At 38.5% G+C, this 18,063-nt stretch overlaps 1 long non-coding RNA gene across 11 annotated transcripts in view; it reads right to left on the reverse strand.

Moving 5' to 3' along the window:
• Positions 1–4,930: 4,930 nt before the first annotated feature.
• LOC147353357 (uncharacterized) overlaps positions 4,931–18,063 on the reverse strand; it is a 238,252-nt gene continuing 225,119 nt past the window's right edge. For 3 of the 11 annotated variants that reach the window (XR_015145037.1, XR_015145033.1, XR_015145034.1), the window contains 4 exons: positions 16,612–16,756; positions 15,986–16,071; positions 10,948–12,060; positions 4,931–6,483 (listed from right to left, as the gene is read on the reverse strand). This is a non-coding gene — a long non-coding RNA (uncharacterized LOC147353357). Of the gene's footprint in view, positions 6,484–10,947; positions 12,061–15,093; positions 15,173–15,985; positions 16,072–16,611; positions 16,757–16,828; positions 16,939–18,063 lie in introns of all 11 variants that reach the window. The other 8 variants (XR_015145043.1, XR_015145042.1, XR_015145041.1 and 5 more) reach the window with 4 other exon arrangements.

Here is an 18,063-nt window from a genome sequence, read left to right on the forward strand (position 1 = left end):
CCTGAGTTCTAAAGGGCAGATTCAGACTGTTGCTAATCAGGGAAGAGAGGGAATGCTGGAAGAAAGGAGGAACGACAAAGAGTGAACTATGAGGCAGAGTCCTGGTTCCTCCTCCTGAAAGAATATACGTAGCAGTATCTTTGAGTTCCTCTGTAGGCACTCAGGCTCCCACCCAGGTGGAGGACAGTAACTTCAGTCTGAGCACAAGAGCCCTGAAGCACCATCCTGTTACCCCACCACCAACCAGGCAGAAGAAAGTCTGCACACAGTGAAAGATGATAAAGATTCTGCCCTCCTCCCCAAATAATTGTGCTGTGCTTGTGTTTTTTTGCCCAGTTGTGTCCGACTCTTTGCAACCCCAATGACTGTAACCTGCCAGGCTCCTCTATCCGTAGGGATTCTCCAGGCAAAAGTAGGTTGCCATGCTCTCCTCCAGGGGATATTCCCAACAGAGGCATAGAACCCAGGTGTCCTCCGTTGCAGGCAGATTCTTTACAGTCTGAGCCACCAGAGAAACCCAAGAATCCTGGAGTGGGTAGTCTATCTCTTCTATAGGGAAACGACTCAGGAATCGAACTGGGGTCTCCCACTGCAGGAGGAGTCTTTCCCCTTTCCCTTTTCCCCTTTCCCCCTTTAAAAACTCTCATGGTCCACCAGAATCTTCAGAGCTGGTTCTTAGACATGAGTCCTCTTTCTCCCCAGGTTACTGGCCTCCTGAAGAAAGGAAAGTTTCCTTTCCCACAAACACTTGTCTCTCAAGTATTCACTTCTGAGCAGAGACAGGTGAACCTGAGTTTGGTAACATAAGTACATATGAAATTGAGTATAAGTTAAATATCTCAGAGCACTAATGCAAAGTTGGCCTTTTAAGAATAGATGATAGTGGAGAAACTGGGTAACATTTAGGAATGTGATTATATTTGATCTACTCACACTATATACAAGAATAAATTTTATTTATTTTAAAAGTTTGAACAAAATATATATTTATGAATTTTAGATTTTTTTATATTGGAGTATATTTTATTTAGAATGTTGTGTTAAATTCAGGCGTACATCAAAGTGATTTATTTATACATATATCTGCTTTTTTCATTCTTTTCCCATAAGGCTATTACAGAATACAGAGTAGAGTTCTCTGTACTACACAGTAGGTCCCTGTTGATTATTTTATATATAATAGTCTGTATATATTAATCCCAACCTCCTAATTTATCCCACTCCCCAAACTTTCCCCTTTGGTAACCATAAGTTTGTTTTCTAAGTCTATGAGTCTGGTTTCTGTTTGTGAAAAAGTAAGTTCATTTTAATTACTTTTTGTTCCACATATAAATGATATCATATGATATTTGTCTTTTTCTGTCTGATTTACTTCACTTAGTATGATAAATTCTACATCCACCCATGTTGCTACAAATGACATTATTTCAGTCAGTTTTTATGTCTGAGTAATATTCCACTGCATATATGTGACACATCTTCTTTATCCATTCCTCTCAGTGGACATTTAGGTTGCTTCCATGTCTTGGTATTGTAAGTAGTGCTGCAATGAACACTGGGGTGCATGCATTTTTTAGAATCATGTTTTTCTTCAGATATATGCTCCGGAGTCAGATTGCCAAATCATACTGCAGCTCTATTTTTAGTTTTCTAAGGGATCACCATACTGTTCTCCATAATGGCTGTTCCAGTTTACATCCCACCAACAGTGCAGGTGGGTTCCTATCTCTCTACACCTTCTCCAGCATTTATTGGTTGTAGACTTTTTAATGATGGCCTTTCTAATTGGTATGAGGTGATACCTCATTGTAGTTTTAATTTGTATTTCTCTATTCTGCCCATTGGTTTGATTGGGTTGTTTTTTGATATTGAGCAGCATGAACAGTTTGTATATTTTGGAGATTAATCCCTTGTGGGTCACTTTGAAGATATTTTCTCCAATTCTGTGGTTGTCTTTTCATTTTGTTTATGGTTTCCTTTGCTATGCAAATACATTTAAGTTTAATTATCTCCTGTTTGTTTATTTTTGGATTTATTCCCATTTACTGCTTTGATTTATGTCAGTAAATAAATCAATTTTATTTATGTTTATTTATTTATGATTTATGTTTTCCTCTAAGAGTTTTATAGTATCTGATCATACATTTAGGTCTTTAATTCGAGTTTATTTTGTGTATGGTGTTAGAGAATGTTCTAACTTCATTATTTTACATGTAGCTGTCCTGTTTTCCAGTCACCGCTTATTGAAAGGACTGTCTTTTTCCATTGTAAAGATTAGCTTCTGTTGTAGATTAATTGACCATAGGTGTATGTGTTTATTTCTGGGCTTTCTGTTCTATTCTATTGGTCTATAAGTCTGTCTTTGTGCCAGTACCATACTGTTTTGATTACTGTAACTATATAGTTTATTCTGAAGTCAGGGAACCTGATTCCTCCAGCTCCATGGTGCTTTCTCAAGATTGCTTTGTCTATTTGGGGTCTTTTGTGTATCCATGCAAATTTTAAGATTTCTTATTCCAGATCAGTAAAAAATGCCATTGGTAATTTGATAGGGATAACACTGCATCTATAGATTATCTTGGTTAGTATAGTCATTGAAAGTACTGATTCTTCCAATTCAAGAACATGATATATCATTCCATCTGATTGTGTGATCTTTATAAGACAGTAATGAAAGAAATCAATTATAGGAGTATAGATCTTTTGTCTTCTTAGGTAGGTTTATTTCAAGGTATTTTATTCATTTTTTTCTTCAGAAAATGGTCAAGTTATTATACTGTTTGTTTGGCGGGATGTCAGTGCCTTTTAAACCCCTACTGCTGCTGCTGCTAAGTCACTTCAGTCGTGTCTGACTCTGTGTGACCCCATAGATGGCAGCCCACCAGGCTCCCCCGTTCCTGGGATTCTCCAGGCAAGAACAATGGAGTGGGCTGCCATTTCCTTCTCCAATGCATGAAAGTGAAAAGTGAAAGTGAAGTCACTCAGTTGTGTCCGACTCTTAGCGACCCCATGGACTGCAGCCCACCAGGGTCCTCCATCCATGGGATTTTCCAGGCAAGAGTACTGGAGTGGGGTGCCATTGCCTTCTCTGTAAACCCCTACTATTCAAGTACAAATGATTATATTTATGAAGTATTTACAATTTCAGTCTTCATTTATATTTTAAAACATAATGGTTGTCTTGTTACAACTGTAAACAAAAAATCATGAAGTTCACAAAAGGGGAAGTCTCTGTTTCAGTAGGCTCTAACCGGCATCTTGCTTCCCATGGGATCCTCTAAAACCCACCTGGCCTCCACTGGGCCAGATGTCTCTGAATTAAAGAAAAACTGGGTACCTCCTTTCCATGCCCTCCACTTGTAGTTTGACAGTGTATTGGCTTTCTGTCTTTCTATTTTATGTTCTGAAGATTGCTTTCAATCATTACCATTGTATTGAGTGGGAACACTGTTACACAAGGCAATGCTTTTAACAATAACAATCTGAGGGTATCTGGACTACAATTTCCTAAACTCACACTTAAATATAGAATGTTTAACCTTTAAAACCAAAGACCAGAAAAACAATACACACTGGAAAGAGGACTTTTACCTAAATAACACCGTTGAAGACTATGGGGTCAGTGTTGACATCTGGATGTTACTAAATCGAGTGATAACAGATAAAACTATTTTCTGTCCCCTGTTTTGCAGTAGGGACTCACTGAAAAAAAGCAAAATCTTTCTTTCACTCACACAGTAAGATAAAAGAGGAGTAGTTGCACACTGCATATATTTAGATCCTAGCTCTGTTCTGCTAGAAAGCTTTTGAGAGAGTTTCTAAATTCTCTTCTAGTGTTCAAGAACCTCTATTTAGGCAGCCATGTCTAGGGACTGGTATTTTATTCTTCTTGATGTGATGGTAAATGGAATTATTGCCTTAATTTCTTTTTCTGATTTTTCATTGTTAGTATATAGAAATGCACCAGATGTATGTTTATTAATTTTTTATCCTGCAACTTTACTGAATTCATTGAGCTCTAGTAATTTTCTGATAGCATCATTAGGATTTTCTATATTTATAGAACCATATCATCTGCAAATAGTGATAGTTTTACTTCTTTTCCAATTTAGATTCCTTTTATTTCTTATTCTTCTCTGATCACCATGGATAGGACTTTCAAACCTGTGTTGACTTGAAGTGATGAGACTAAACACCATTGTCTTGATCCTGGTCAAGGAAATGCTTTCAGCTTTTTACCACTGAGTATGATGTTAGCTGTGGGCTTGTCATACATGGGCTTGCTATGTTATATTCCCTCTATATCCACTTTCTGGAAAATTTTTATCATAAATGGGTGTTGGATTTTGTAAAAAGCTTTTTCTGCATCTGTTGAAATGATCATATGGTATTTATTCTTTAATTTGTTAATGTAGTGTTTCACATTGATTGATTTGTGGATATTAAAAAATCCCTGAAATCCTAGATTGAATCCCAGTTGATTATAGTATATGATCCTTTTTTTAAACTGTATTTTTATTTTGGAGTAGAGGTGATTAACAATGTTGTGGTAGTTTCAGGTGTAAAGCAAAGTAATTGTTAAACATATATCTATTGATTCTCAGATTCTTTTTGTATCATCTCAAAAAGTCTCTGCATACTGCGTCTTATGTGGAAAGAGAAACAGTACAGAGTTGAGAAACTGGGTTAAGACCTTAACTAGAAGATCATAAACATCACCATGAAGGATAGTCAGATGTGACTGGATGTGTTTGATACAGAAGAAAAAAAATGATTCTGTTTAACTGTGCCAGTATCTAGCAAGGGATACACAACTTGACTGTAATCCCTGGGAGCACTAAACCACAAACTGAGGAATAATCTACAAGATAAGGGGTGTGTATTTTTCAAAGTGTCAGTTACGTGAAAAATGAAGTTAATGCTGAATCAATTTCAGTATAAATAAAGGCTAAAGACAGGAGCAACTCCTGGTGAAGCATGGCCCTAAATTAGAACCTATATTAAAGACACAATGCTACAATAAAATATTATTGGAGAAGTGCATATCTAATAAACAAGTAGAAAGAACATAGATTATCATACCTATATTGAGCTTAAAAGTCTTATACACCATCTGAACTGGATACATTAGGTGAAGTTGATGTAATGGGTAATACTACGGCAAAAAAATGGGAACGTGACTCCTTTTAATTGCTTTTCAGGAACCATGCTTAATGTGCTTTATACCTATTATTCTGGATAATCTTAATGATTGAGTTGAGATATAGACATTAAGGGCAATTGATGCTCAGGAAAGAGAAATAAGTTATCCAGTACCCAAGGTTCTTTGAAAGACATGTTGCTTTAGATACATAATTTTTAGTTTCTAGGTTTAAACTGATAGCTATGTTTCTGCTAATGGTCAAAAATTTTAAACCCAGTATTTTAAGTGGTATAGATCTCTTTTAGAAAACTGGTCCACAGCTTTATATTCAGCTCACTTGTAACTACTTTTATAATGTTGTTTTTGCTGAAATGTATGTCACTGTACAGAGAAAAATACTGTTCTATATAAATGTGTACTTACACATCAGGGATTCTCTTGGACCCTTAATAAAAAGACATGGTTGAGAAAACCAAGACAAAAATAATTATGTAGAACAAAGATTAATAGTTTACAGTTCTGATAGAGATCTATATATGTTTTAAATATGAATGAAGTATATACATCTTTATCTCAATAGAAAAGTAACTCCTCTACCACATTTAGAAAATTGAAAACATAGGTTCAATTCCCAACAGAATATCTAATTTGAAGAATAAAATAATTCCCATTTTTTTTAATATAACTGAGTGTTTTTAGTTATGAAGTTACTTCTTTTGACTTTGCTGTCAACCTCTAGGTGAAATGTTTCAAAAGTTTGCATAGTGAGTTTTCTCATTAAAATGCAAATCAGTTTCCTTAGTGACAAATATTAAATTAAAATCCTAATATAAAATGGAGACATGCCTTAATGGCTGCAAATTTAAATCCAATCCTATGTTAAGAACTGAGTTACAGAGTTCTATCAGAAGTAGAATAAAGTTTGGAGAGTGGTTTCTCACATTATTTCTCTCCTGGTATAGTGATGTTAACTCTTCAAGGCAGTATTTTTTAAAAATTAATTATTTTTGGCTATGCTGGATCTTTGTTGCTGCATGGGCTTTTTTCTAGTTGCAGAGAGCAGGTGTTACTCTCTAACTGCTGTGTGCAGGCTTCTTGTGGTGGCTTCTCTTGTCGCTGAGCACAGGCTCTAGGGTGCTCTGGATTCAGTACTTCTGGCTCCTGAGCTCTAGAGCAGAGACTCAATGGTTGGGTGCAAGGGCTTAGCTGCTCCAAAGCATGTGGGATCTTCCCCAACCAGGGATGGAACCTGCGTCTCCTTACATGGGCAGGCAGATTCTTTATCACTTGAGTCACCAGCAAAGCCTGAAGAATTATTTTTTTTTTCCAAAGAGGTATTCCTAACAAGGAACAAATTTTTATTGTTAATAAATAATTAGCTATTGAAGTAGCTAATTTTATTTGAAATTGTATGTATTTGTTTATAACTTGGACAAAGAACATCAAATAATTTGGCACTGAAATATCATTTTGCTGTGATTAAAAGGAATCTGAGAGCTTGAATAAGGGTAGGGTCAAGAATAATAATAATAATTTGACTATGATATCTTATTTCTGAATGTTTTGACATATTTTTTAGTGTTTTTTAAAAGTTCAATAAATAAATACAGTATGGTATTCTGGATTGGATCCTGGAATGGGAAATGATACTAGTGGATAACCAGTGAATACATATGAAGTCTGGGAAGTAGTTTATGATAATGTGCTGATGTTGTACCAGCTAGGGATTCTTGTGATTGAAAGTATCTGAGGCTCAACTAGTGTACAAGGAAAATGAAACAATCATGAATTCTTCTCAATTTAGACTTGGTATGGTACAAACATCTTTTTCTCTACCCTGCTTCTCTCTCTCTCTCTCTCTCTCCTCTCTGGATTCCTCTGCTGCTGCTGCTGCTGCTGCTGCTGCTGCTGCTGCTGCTGCTAAGTCGCTTCAGTTGTGTCCAACTCTGTGTGACCCCATAGACAGCAGCCCACCAGGCTCCCCCGTCCCTGGGATTCTCCAGGCAAGAACACTGGAGTGGGTTGCCATTTCCTTCTCCAATGCATGAAAATGAAAATTGAAAGTGAAGTTGCTTAGTCATGTCTGACTCTTCATGACCCCATGGACTGCAGCCTTCCAGACTCCTCCGTCCATGGGATTTTCCAGGCAAGAGTACTGGACTGGGGTGTGTTGCTCTAATTTTCACACCCTAAAAGAAAACCTGTGCACTTCACTAAGATGGCCATTGTTAACCCCAACTAGTTATCTATTTAATATAGATATATTGAAGTGGAGGAAATATATACTTCCTGTCTTCAATATCTATGTATTAAAACTGCTAAAGTAGTAAAGTCTATTTTAGTTATTTATTTATGCCTGAAATGATTACTAACCTGTTCATTTTGATCATCCAAACTAATGTGATCCAACCAGAACCAGGCAACTACAGGGAAAATAAATTGTCTTAGGAAATAATCTGTGCAATCATGTCATCAACATGTAGGGTATCTTTTGTGCCATGATCCCATAGCATCCTGTATATTCCTCAAATTACTCTAATTCATCCCAAGTCTGCATTCCTTATAAGATCCCTTTGGGCAACATGAGTTATGAAATAATGCCTTACTCATCTTTATCTCTGTGTTTATCCAATGTTTGTAACTACAAAATATTTGATGAATGGAGATAGAAAATAAATGTCTGGCTCAAGTAAGACAAATGGTTGGAGTTAGCATGAAATATGTTTATATTCATTTTTGCTTTTTAGCATTTAAGCAAAATTATTTTTATAATGTAGGCATTAGATTTTAGTCCATGCCTGTGTTTGTTTATCTGAGTTATAAGTGACATCTAATCTTATGTTAGCATTACTACGAACAAAGCTAATGGAGGTGATGGAATTCCAGTGGAGCTATTTCAAATCTTGATAGATGATGCTGTGAAAGTGCTGCACTCAATATGCCAGCAAATTTGGAAAACTCAGCAGTGGCCACAGGACTGGAAAAGGTCAGTTTTCATTTCAGTTCCAAAGAAAGGCAATGCCATAGAAGGCTCAAACTACCACACAATTGCACTCATCTCACATGCTAGTAAAGTAATGCTCAAAATTCTCCAAGCCAGGCTTTAGCAGTATGTGAACTGTGAACTTCCTGATGTTCAAGCTGGTTTTAGAAAAGGCAGAGGAAACAGAGATCAAATTGCCGACATCCACTGGATCATAGAAAAAGCAAGAGAGTTCCAGAAAAGCATCAATTTCTGTTTTATTGACTATGCCAAAGCCTTTGACTGTGTGGATCACTATAAACTGTGGAAAATTCTGAAAGAGATGGGCATACCAGACCACCTGACTTGCCTCTTGAGAAACCTGTATGCAGGTCAGAAAGCAACAGTTAGAACTGGACATGGAATAACAGACTGGTTCCAAATAGGAAAAGGAGTACGTCAAGGCTATATATTGTCACCCTGCTTATTTAACTTATATGCAGAGTACATCATGAGAAACGCTGGGCTGGAAGAAGCACCAGCTGGAATCAAGATTGCCAGGAGAAATATCAATAACCTCAGGTATGCAGATGATACCACCCATATGGCAGAAAGTGAAGCGTAATTAAAAAGCCTCTTAATGAAGGTGAAAGAGGAGAGTGAAAAAATTGGCTTAAAGCTCAACATTCAGAAAACTAAGATCATGGCATCTGGTCCCATCACTTCATGGGAAATAGATGGGGAAACAGTGGAAACAGTAGCAGACTTTATTTTCCTGGGCTCCAAAATCGTTGCAGATCATGACTGCAGCCATGAAATTAAAAGACGCTTACTCCTTGGAAGGAAAATGTGACCAACCTAGGTAGCATATTAAAAAGCAGAGATATTACTTTGCCAACAAAGGTCCACCTAGTCAAGGCTATGGTTTTTCCAGTGGTCATGTATGGATGTGAGAGTTGGACTGTGAAGAAAGCTGAGTGCTGAAGAATTGATGCTTTTGAACTGTGGTGTTAGGGAAGACTCTTGAGAGTCCCTTGGACTGCAAGGAGATCCAACCAGTCCATCCTAAAGGAGATCAGTCCTGGGTATTCATTGGAAGGACTGATGCTAAAGCTGAAACTCCAGTACTTTGGCCATCTCATGCGAAGAGTTGACTCATTGGAAAGGACTCTGATGTTGGGAGGGATTGGGGGCAGGAGGAGAAGGGGATGACAGAGGATGAGATGGCTGGATGGCATCACCAACTCGATGGACATGAGTTTGAGTGAACTCTGGGAGTTGGTGATGGACAGGGAGGCCTGGTGTGCTGCAATTCATGGGGTCGCAAAGAGTCGGACACGACTGAGGGACTGAACTGAATCTTATGTTAGTTTCAGGTGTATAGTATAATGTTTGGCTATATATATATATATTGTAAAATGATTGCCATAATAAGTCTAGTTAACTTCTATCATTACACAAAGTAACAATTCTATTCTTGTGATAAGATCTTTTAAGATTTACTCTCTTAGCACCTTTCAAATATACAATATAGTGTTAATAACTGTGGTCACTAGGTTGTAACTTAAATCCCATGTCTTATTTAAGTTATAAAGATGCTCATTTTTAACATAGCTCTTAGATGCTATCTCTTCCTATCTTCTTAAAAATGATTTCCAAGCTAGGAAGCAAATATAAGACCTAAAGTGATTGAACTCTTTTGAGTTTCTATAGGTAGCACCAGAGGAACACTGACTTTTTTACTCCTTTCTGTTTCACATGTGTGTGCGCTCATGCGCGCGCGCGCACACACACACACACACACACACACAGTCTTTGTCTCTCTCACAAATCAATATTTTGCCTGTTACTGATCTGGTCCCAGGAGAGTCACTGATTGATGGATTGACATGGCTGTTTGGATATTTGTCTCCTTGCTTTGTGCTTAGCCCTATCATATTTTAAGTTTTTTCAAGAGTAAGTAACCTTTATCTTTGTTACCATTTCCTCCTCCTAAACCATCATTTTTCTCCATGCCTTCCTTTTCAAAATGAATCTAGATTCTGTCCCGAAGTTCTTAATTCTTAACACAAATTTCTTTAAATTAAGTTTGGCAAATAATACTGGGAGTTTGTTTTGATCTTTAGTGGCTGAATCATGACTGACTCTTTTGCAACCCAGTGGACTGTAGCCTGTCAGGTTCCTCTGTCCGTAGGATTCTCCAGACAAGAATACTGGAGTGGGTTACCATGCCCTCTTGCAGGGGATCTCCCTGATCTAGGGATCAAACCTGTGTCTCCTGAATTGGCAGGGGGATTATTTACTGCTGAGGAACCAGGGAAGCCCAATACTAGGAGAAGACTGTGTAACTTCTCCTCACTACTGTAATCAGAATGTTGAAAATCTGCAATGATTGTAATCATCCAGCAAGATTGATGGTTGTACCAGGGAGGCAGCTGTGAAGTTCTAACTTCCGGTGTAATTTGTTAAAAAAATGTACAGAGGCAATATCTCATGTGTAGAACATAATGCTTTTTGCCATGTGGCCCTAGCATCATGAATCCAACTTGGTGGGCCATGTTTTATAACAAAATGATTTATAGATTGGGCATATAGGTTGATAGCCTATGGGGTGATCTGTACTCAAAATCTGCCCAGTGGAAATATTCTATATAAAACCTAACAAAATTAACCAGAAGTATTTTTTTCCTGAACTAGTCTGTATGCTAGACTCAAAGGAAGATAGAACAAGAGAAAGGAAGACAAAAATATAGAGAAAAGCAGATATAAATAAAATGTGTTTCACAAAAACAATAAAGTTAACATGGAGGAAATTGAAGATCAGAAACATTAAGTAACTTACTTCATTTGCAGATCTGGACAGTGGAAGAGGCAGGATTCAACTCTGGGAGTCCAATCTAGAACCCGTATTCTTAATGTCTGGTTTAGGAGAAATATGCATCTGCTCCTGAGGTTGCTAGAGCCAGGAGTCATTGGAAAAGCAGCACAATCGTTAGCATATTTGGTTTCCATGAGCCCACACTGTGTTTTCTTACCCTCAGTCCCTTATGTTCTCGTCAGCTCTGGCTGCCGTAAGAAAATGCCGTTGACTAGGTGGCTTAAACAACAGAAATCTCTCTCTCTCAGGTCTGGAACCTCTGAATGTCCGTTGCTACACATGGGTTTTCTCTCCTTGCTGCCAGCAGGGCCTTGTCTTCCTTGTGGAGCACAGGGTTCTCTTCGTGGGGGCTTCTCTTGTTGCACAACATGGGTGTAGGCATGTGGGCTTCAGGCATATGGCTCCTAGGCCCTAGGGTACAGGCTCAGTACGTTGTGTGCAGAGGCTTACTTGCCCCACGGACATGTGGGATCTTCCTGGACCAGGGATCGAACCTGTGTCCCCTACACTGGCAGGTGGATTCTTAACCACTGGACCAGGGAAGTCCCAACTGGTCAGATTCTGATGAAGGACCTCTCCCTGGCTTGCAGACAGCTGTTTAGCTGTCTTCTTACTGGGTCCTCACTTGGCAGAGAGCAAACTCTGGTATCTTTGTCTTCCCATGTGGATATTAGTCCCGCTCCCGCCACCACCAGCTTCATGACCTCATCTCTATATAATCACACACACTCCCAGAAAGCATCACACTGGGGCTTAGGGCTTCAACATGTGGATTTCAGGGGGACACAGACATTCAGTCCAACACACGTTGTTTCCATAATGGCTGAACAATCAAGCTGACCACTTCTGAGCTAATGTACATTCAAAAGAGTGCAACTCATATGGTCGTAATTTCAGTAACATCACCTTTCTTTTAACTCTTGTGGGTCCTTTTTGTCTGTAATTCTTCACGGTAGTGATAGGGTGAGGAGGTTGTTATTTTGTTTCATTTTATTTTAAAGGTAGACATTTTCCTCTTAGCCAGTTTTGCTGTAGCTATCTTATTCTCTTGCTGGTTGGGCCCTGCAAAATGTTTGCCTTTGGAGAAAAAAAAATAAGTAAATAAAAGGAACAATACTAGGCATGATAATTATGACACCTGCGTGTATGTAGAAGATACTTTATGCAAGACACTTTTAGCTACCATATATTAATGTGCTGAGCATAGAATAAATTAATCTATTTTGTCTTAATGTCATCCTATCCTGGATCCAAAAGCAGAAAAAAGCAATATTCATAATTAGAGGGCATGAGAGAGGAATAGTGACAGCATATACCCATTATTGAAGATGGTCAATGGGATTTACCAGATGGTGAAAAAGAAAATGTGTCAGAGATGAATGGATAAAGAGGATGTAGTGTGTGTGTATGAATATTATATATATATATATGTATATAATGGGCTGTTACTCAGCCATAATAAAGAATGAAATAATGCCATTTGTAGCACATTGTTAGACCTAGAGATTATCATTCTAAGTGAAGTCAGTCAGACAAAGACAAATATATATTATCACTTATATGTGAAATAAAAAAAAATGAGACAAATGAACTTATTTATAAAATATAAATAGACTCACAGACATAGGAAACAAACTTGTTTTTACCAAAGGGGGTAGCAGAGGTGGGAGAGAGATAAATTATGAGTTTAGAATCAACAGATACATACTACTATATATAAAATAGATGAGCAACAGAAACCTATTTTATAGCAGGGGGAACTATATTCAATATCTTGTGTGACCCTATAATGGAAAAAAACTAAAAAAGGATAGATAACAATCACTTCTCTGTACACCTAAAAACTAACACAATATTGTAAACCAACTATTTTTCAATTACAAACAAGAATGTTTGTAATTGAAACAAAACAAAAATTCCATTTTTGTCAAATTTGACAATCAGGAGAATTAACTTTAAGCACAGTCTTAATGACTTTGGTGACAAACCAGAGTGGATCAGCATACAGAAATCTGAGAATCCAGTCTCTCTCTGTAATGAGAACTTTTATTACCAACAGCATGATCAAATGTTGAAACTCTCATGAAATCTGAAACGTGAAGAGTAAAACATCAGTGGTCGTTAGCAGGGATGATTTTTAAATCAAGATCATTAACCAAACTGGTTTCTGAAAGAACTGAGTATAAATGCTGCTGCAGTAGCACATCAGTTTAGAAGGGTGTTTATACTGGGGAAAAAAAACAAAACAAAAAACAAACATTGATTGATGATTGAAGAATTCAAGCTCAAAAATATCGACTTCAAACTTTTAAGTAGATGAACTCCACTGGGTAGACATACAGAAAGAACCATTGACTGGGCTCCAGTTTCTAAGAACGGTCTTTCCCTTAGAGAAGCTGAACTCAACTTTGAGCTCATATTGAATTCACAGGAGCTTCAAGGGAGTTCAGATTAGCACAACAGGGGGTTAAAGCAAGATCAGATTGTGGCCTTTTAATGGTCTCTGTGTTCACTGCCTCAGAAGTCTGCGGGAATGCTCTGTGTGGAGGAACTCTGTAGGGGCAGTGAATAAGGAGAGTGCATCTGTATCTTTTCTGTCCTGGGTGGCAGACTGAATTCCCACATAATGAATGAGCTAATTTATCATGCGGGGCTCATTATCAGAAAGCGTTGTATAAGCAGATTATTAATAATTCAAAGTTTCCAACCTTTCAATAACTCCAAAAGTGCTCATTATAGAACCCTGTCTTGAAACAGTCAGATAAAACCAGGGTATGAAACCAAATTGTTCATTTCCTACTTTGAAGCCTCATGCACATATAAGCTCTGACCCCAGTGCTGCCCTGCATAAAATATTACCTACTTCATAAAATTGGCTCAGACAGTAAAGAATCTATCTGCAGTGCAGGAGACTCGAGTTCGATCCCTGGGTCAGGAAGATCCCCTGGAGAAGGGAATGGTGACCCACTCCAGTTCTTGCCCAGAGAATCCTGGTGGGCTACAGTCCATAGGGTCACAATGAGTTGGACACAACTGAGCGACTAACACACTTTTTATAAGACAGTCCTGAGTATCAATATGATAACATACTTCTAGTGCCTACATTGGTTACCAGTGTGAAAAGATAGCTGAACAGATGCTGTATGCTTTCTTTTTGGATTTAATCTGACATTACTAGCAAAAGTAAAATGTTCTTTAAAGTCAGAAGAATAAAGTAAGTTGAAACTTGATCAATTTGACTGTTTTTAATGCACTAATTTTAAGACAACTATAGAGTGACTGTATTGTTAAAGTTCTCAAAAAACTAAAATGGAGATACTTTAGAATGTGGTCAGCTGGATGTTATTTAAATGTGTTGATGTATCTATGTGAGTGTGGATGTTTTAGGAAAGATTCCAAGGACTGATAAAAGATTGCATTTGGGAATTTTCCCAAACAAAATTTTGGGGAAACAGCCAAACTTGTTTTCTGGTCTTAATATTTTGAGAAGCTACATAGTCTCATGACTATCAATTAATTCACATGGTTCTTTTGTTGGTTGCAGTCAACAATGATACTGTGTTAGGTTGGGTCATTGAGACAGCAAGACTGGGGGAAATATTAGAGTGCTAAGAAGGCTGAGGGCTGAAGAATTGATGCTTTTGAACTGTGGTGTTGGAGAAGACTCTTGAGAGTCCCTTGGACTGCAAGGAGATCCAACTAGTCCATTCTGAAGGAGATCAGCCCTGGGATTTCTTTGGAAGGAATGATGCTAAAGCTGAAACTCCAGTACTTTGGCCACCTCATGTGAAGAGTTGACTCATTGGAAAAGACTCTGATGCTGGGAGGGATTGGGGGTAAGAGGAGAAGGGGACGACAGAGGATGAGATGGCTGGATGGCATCACTGACTCGATGGACGTGAGTCTGGGTGAACTCCGGGAGTTGGTGATGGACAGGGAGGCCTGGCGTGCTGCGATTCATGGGGTCGCAAAGAGTCAGACACGACTGAGTGACTGATCTGATCTGATCTAATCTGAACACTGTATTGGAAAGGTTCAAAACCAGGACAGGAAGGGTGATGAGAGAGAAAACTGAGTCAATACGAGATGAGAATCTCTGTAGTGTCCTACCTTGTGTTCTGGCCACCTCCTCACAGTGAGTTTGAAGGATACACAGCAGTTCAATGTGGCTTGCATAACTTTTGAAGGGCTACATGAAAAAACATATCTTGTAGGGTCCATGAAGAGAGAAAGGAGCAGAAATTTGTGTGTAGCCCTATCCCAAACTGCCACTTAACACTGGCCAAGGTTTACCCAACAGGGAATGGACTCCACTGCACTAAATTGTGGCATATGAGCTTTGGTGGCCACTTATGACTGACTGCCTGGTAGCTCAGACAATAAAGAATCTGCCTGCAATGCAGGAGACCCAGGTTCAATCCCTGTGTCAGAAGATCCCTTGAAGAAGGAATGGCTGGCCACTCCAGTATTTTTGCCTGGAGAATTCCATGCACAGAAGAGCCTGCTGGGGTACAAACCATGGGGTTGCTAAGAGTTGGACATGACTGAGCAACTAACAGTTTTCACTGAAAGTAATAAAGGCAGTTCTACATGGATAAGACTTAACATAGGGGGCTCAAAGTTTCAGATTTGGGAAGCCCAAAACAAGGACCATTCACAGGTTGCCAACATTTCTCAGTTTCCATGGTCTTGTCTCAGAAATCTTTCCATGGTGCCTGTGTGCAGAAGAAATATCTAACAATTCATATTATTACACGGTTAGATCAAATAGTGTAGTAAGTATGTCCTGATAGATTAGTGGTCATTTTTTAAAAATACATGGAAATCAAAAGAAGATATAACAGTAGAGTTTCATCCTTAACTAATTACAATTACTAATATGATGTGTGCTGTACAGTTTTCAAGCCTTGGAATTGAACTGCATATCATCATTCTCATTTATTATTCACATTGATTTTCATGGTGCTTTTGCAGCAATAAGATGTCACCAAAAGATATATACCTCCCCTCCACTGGGAAATCTTTCCTTTCTCTCCTCCAGGGCCCACTCCTTTGGCATTCCCACTCTCCCTGGGGGCTTTCCTCATCCTACAGGACAGTACAGAGGAAAAAAAAATAATGTTTAAATCATGAAATCTGTAAACCTAGGATTTATAGTTTGGGGTAAATGTCTAACAGATGCCAACTATTGGTTAAAATTGTAAAATATCCTTTTGAACCCCCTGTGTAGCCTCATAGCACTCCAGAACACCTTTGTGTGTGGTATGCAAACCTCAGGTGTCAGCAATAGCAAAGGAAGCAGGTGGCATCTTATGAACTCGGGCTAGGTTATATAGAATCTGAAGTAGCTCACAAAGTCAGTTGTGTTGTATCGAAATTCTTTTTACATTTTCAGATCAAAGCCCTCAAAATGATCAAATAACCAAATATTAACTATATAGCATTGTAGAATATAGAATCTGTTCTGTATTCTCTTTCAATAAAATCTTAACTGTTTGACTATAGGAAGACGTCTGAAATCCTAAGTTTTCTCACATATGAAATGAGACTAGCAGTAGACACTCACTCCTTCATGAGTTTTTTTGGAGTATTATGTGAGCTATTTCTTTAAAGTACTTTCCACAATACCTGTGTCTTCGTAATTGTTCAGTGACTGTAGTGCTGCTGCTGTTGAAGACACTATCCTGAAGATCCTGGGAGCCCAATCCATCTCACACTCCAACTACTAATACCATCTGTTAGACTCTTTCCCTGGAACTGACAGTACCTTCACCTGGAATAGAGGCAAAATTAGTCTAGGTAAGAAGAACAAATGCTAGAGACTTTGGAGAGGTTGTCCCCTTACCCACATCTGGAGCAACTTGGCCTCAGTGTTGCTGAAAACCATTTAAATGTTGCTTGAAAATTCCAGCTGTTTTAGTTATGGCATGGCAGTTCCCCAGAGAAGACAAGGTGCTGCAAAAAACAGACATGGTCCAGCTAACCTCAAATTGCAATTCTACATGCAGTTTAAAATTATAGATAATTGAGTGTATTCATCATACTTGTCTATTAGCTTTGTCTCGAGTGTTGACTTCAGGTCTTATGAATTTCAGCAGTTGATCATGTTCCTGATCCCATGTATTAGATGATCACCTAATGGATTTGTTTGTGTGTGCTGTTGCTTGCCTTCTTGCCTGGGATATCATATGTCAGCTTCAGCTCTCAGATTACAGAGTAGGGCAGCCTTTTCTTGTCTACTGTCTTAGTCAGAGGCCATCTCTAGACCCAATCAGGACTGATCATTTGAAGGATATGACAACATGCCATGCTGTCATTACACACAATGATGAGCCAGACATGATGGATACCATCATATAATCTTATTTGGAAGGAAACACATTGGTCAGCAGCCCAAAGTTCAATTCAGTTTAAGAAAGCCTGTCAACTGCACCCAGATATGCCCAGTAAGGAGAAAAGAGAATGCATGCTAAGTTATTAAAGTAAATCCCCTGCAGGTATTGATTAGCTGAAAGACATGGTACTTAGAATCTGTTGCCTTAAGAAATTGCTTTAAACATACCAGTAAGTCAATAATTGTCTTTCAGATTTAAATCTCAGAAAGTCAATATTGAATTTCAAAAAGTCAATAAAATAGAGAATGTATACTTCCTAGGTGGTGCAGTGCTAAAGAATCCACCTGCCAATGCAGGAGACACAGGAGACACAGGTTTGATCCCTGGGTTGGGAAGGCCCCCTGGAGGAGGAAATGGCAACCTGCTCCAGTATTCTTACCTGGGAAATCCTATGCACAGGGGAACCTGGTGGGCTATAGTCCGTGGAGTCACAAAGAATTGGACACGACTTAGCAGCTGAGCGCACACACACAATACCTTACAAAAATGGTGTAAGTATACGTGTGCATGTCAGTGAGATTATAAAGAGACAAAGGTTGAGGGTGGGAGGAAGATATTTATATATATATACCTTTTTCTTTCCTAGTGGAGCTCACTACAGGTGTTCCACAGTAAACTATTCACAGCAGTTCAAAAAGGAGCCAACACAAAACCAGAAGCAGCCATGTAGAAACTTGATGCTAAT

Source organism: Bos grunniens, chromosome 18 (assembly GCF_055505025.1).
Source record: "Bos grunniens cultivar Pamir isolate PY7600 chromosome 18, Bosgru_T2T1.0, whole genome shotgun sequence".
NCBI classification, from domain to species: Eukaryota; Metazoa; Chordata; class Mammalia; order Artiodactyla; family Bovidae; genus Bos; species Bos grunniens.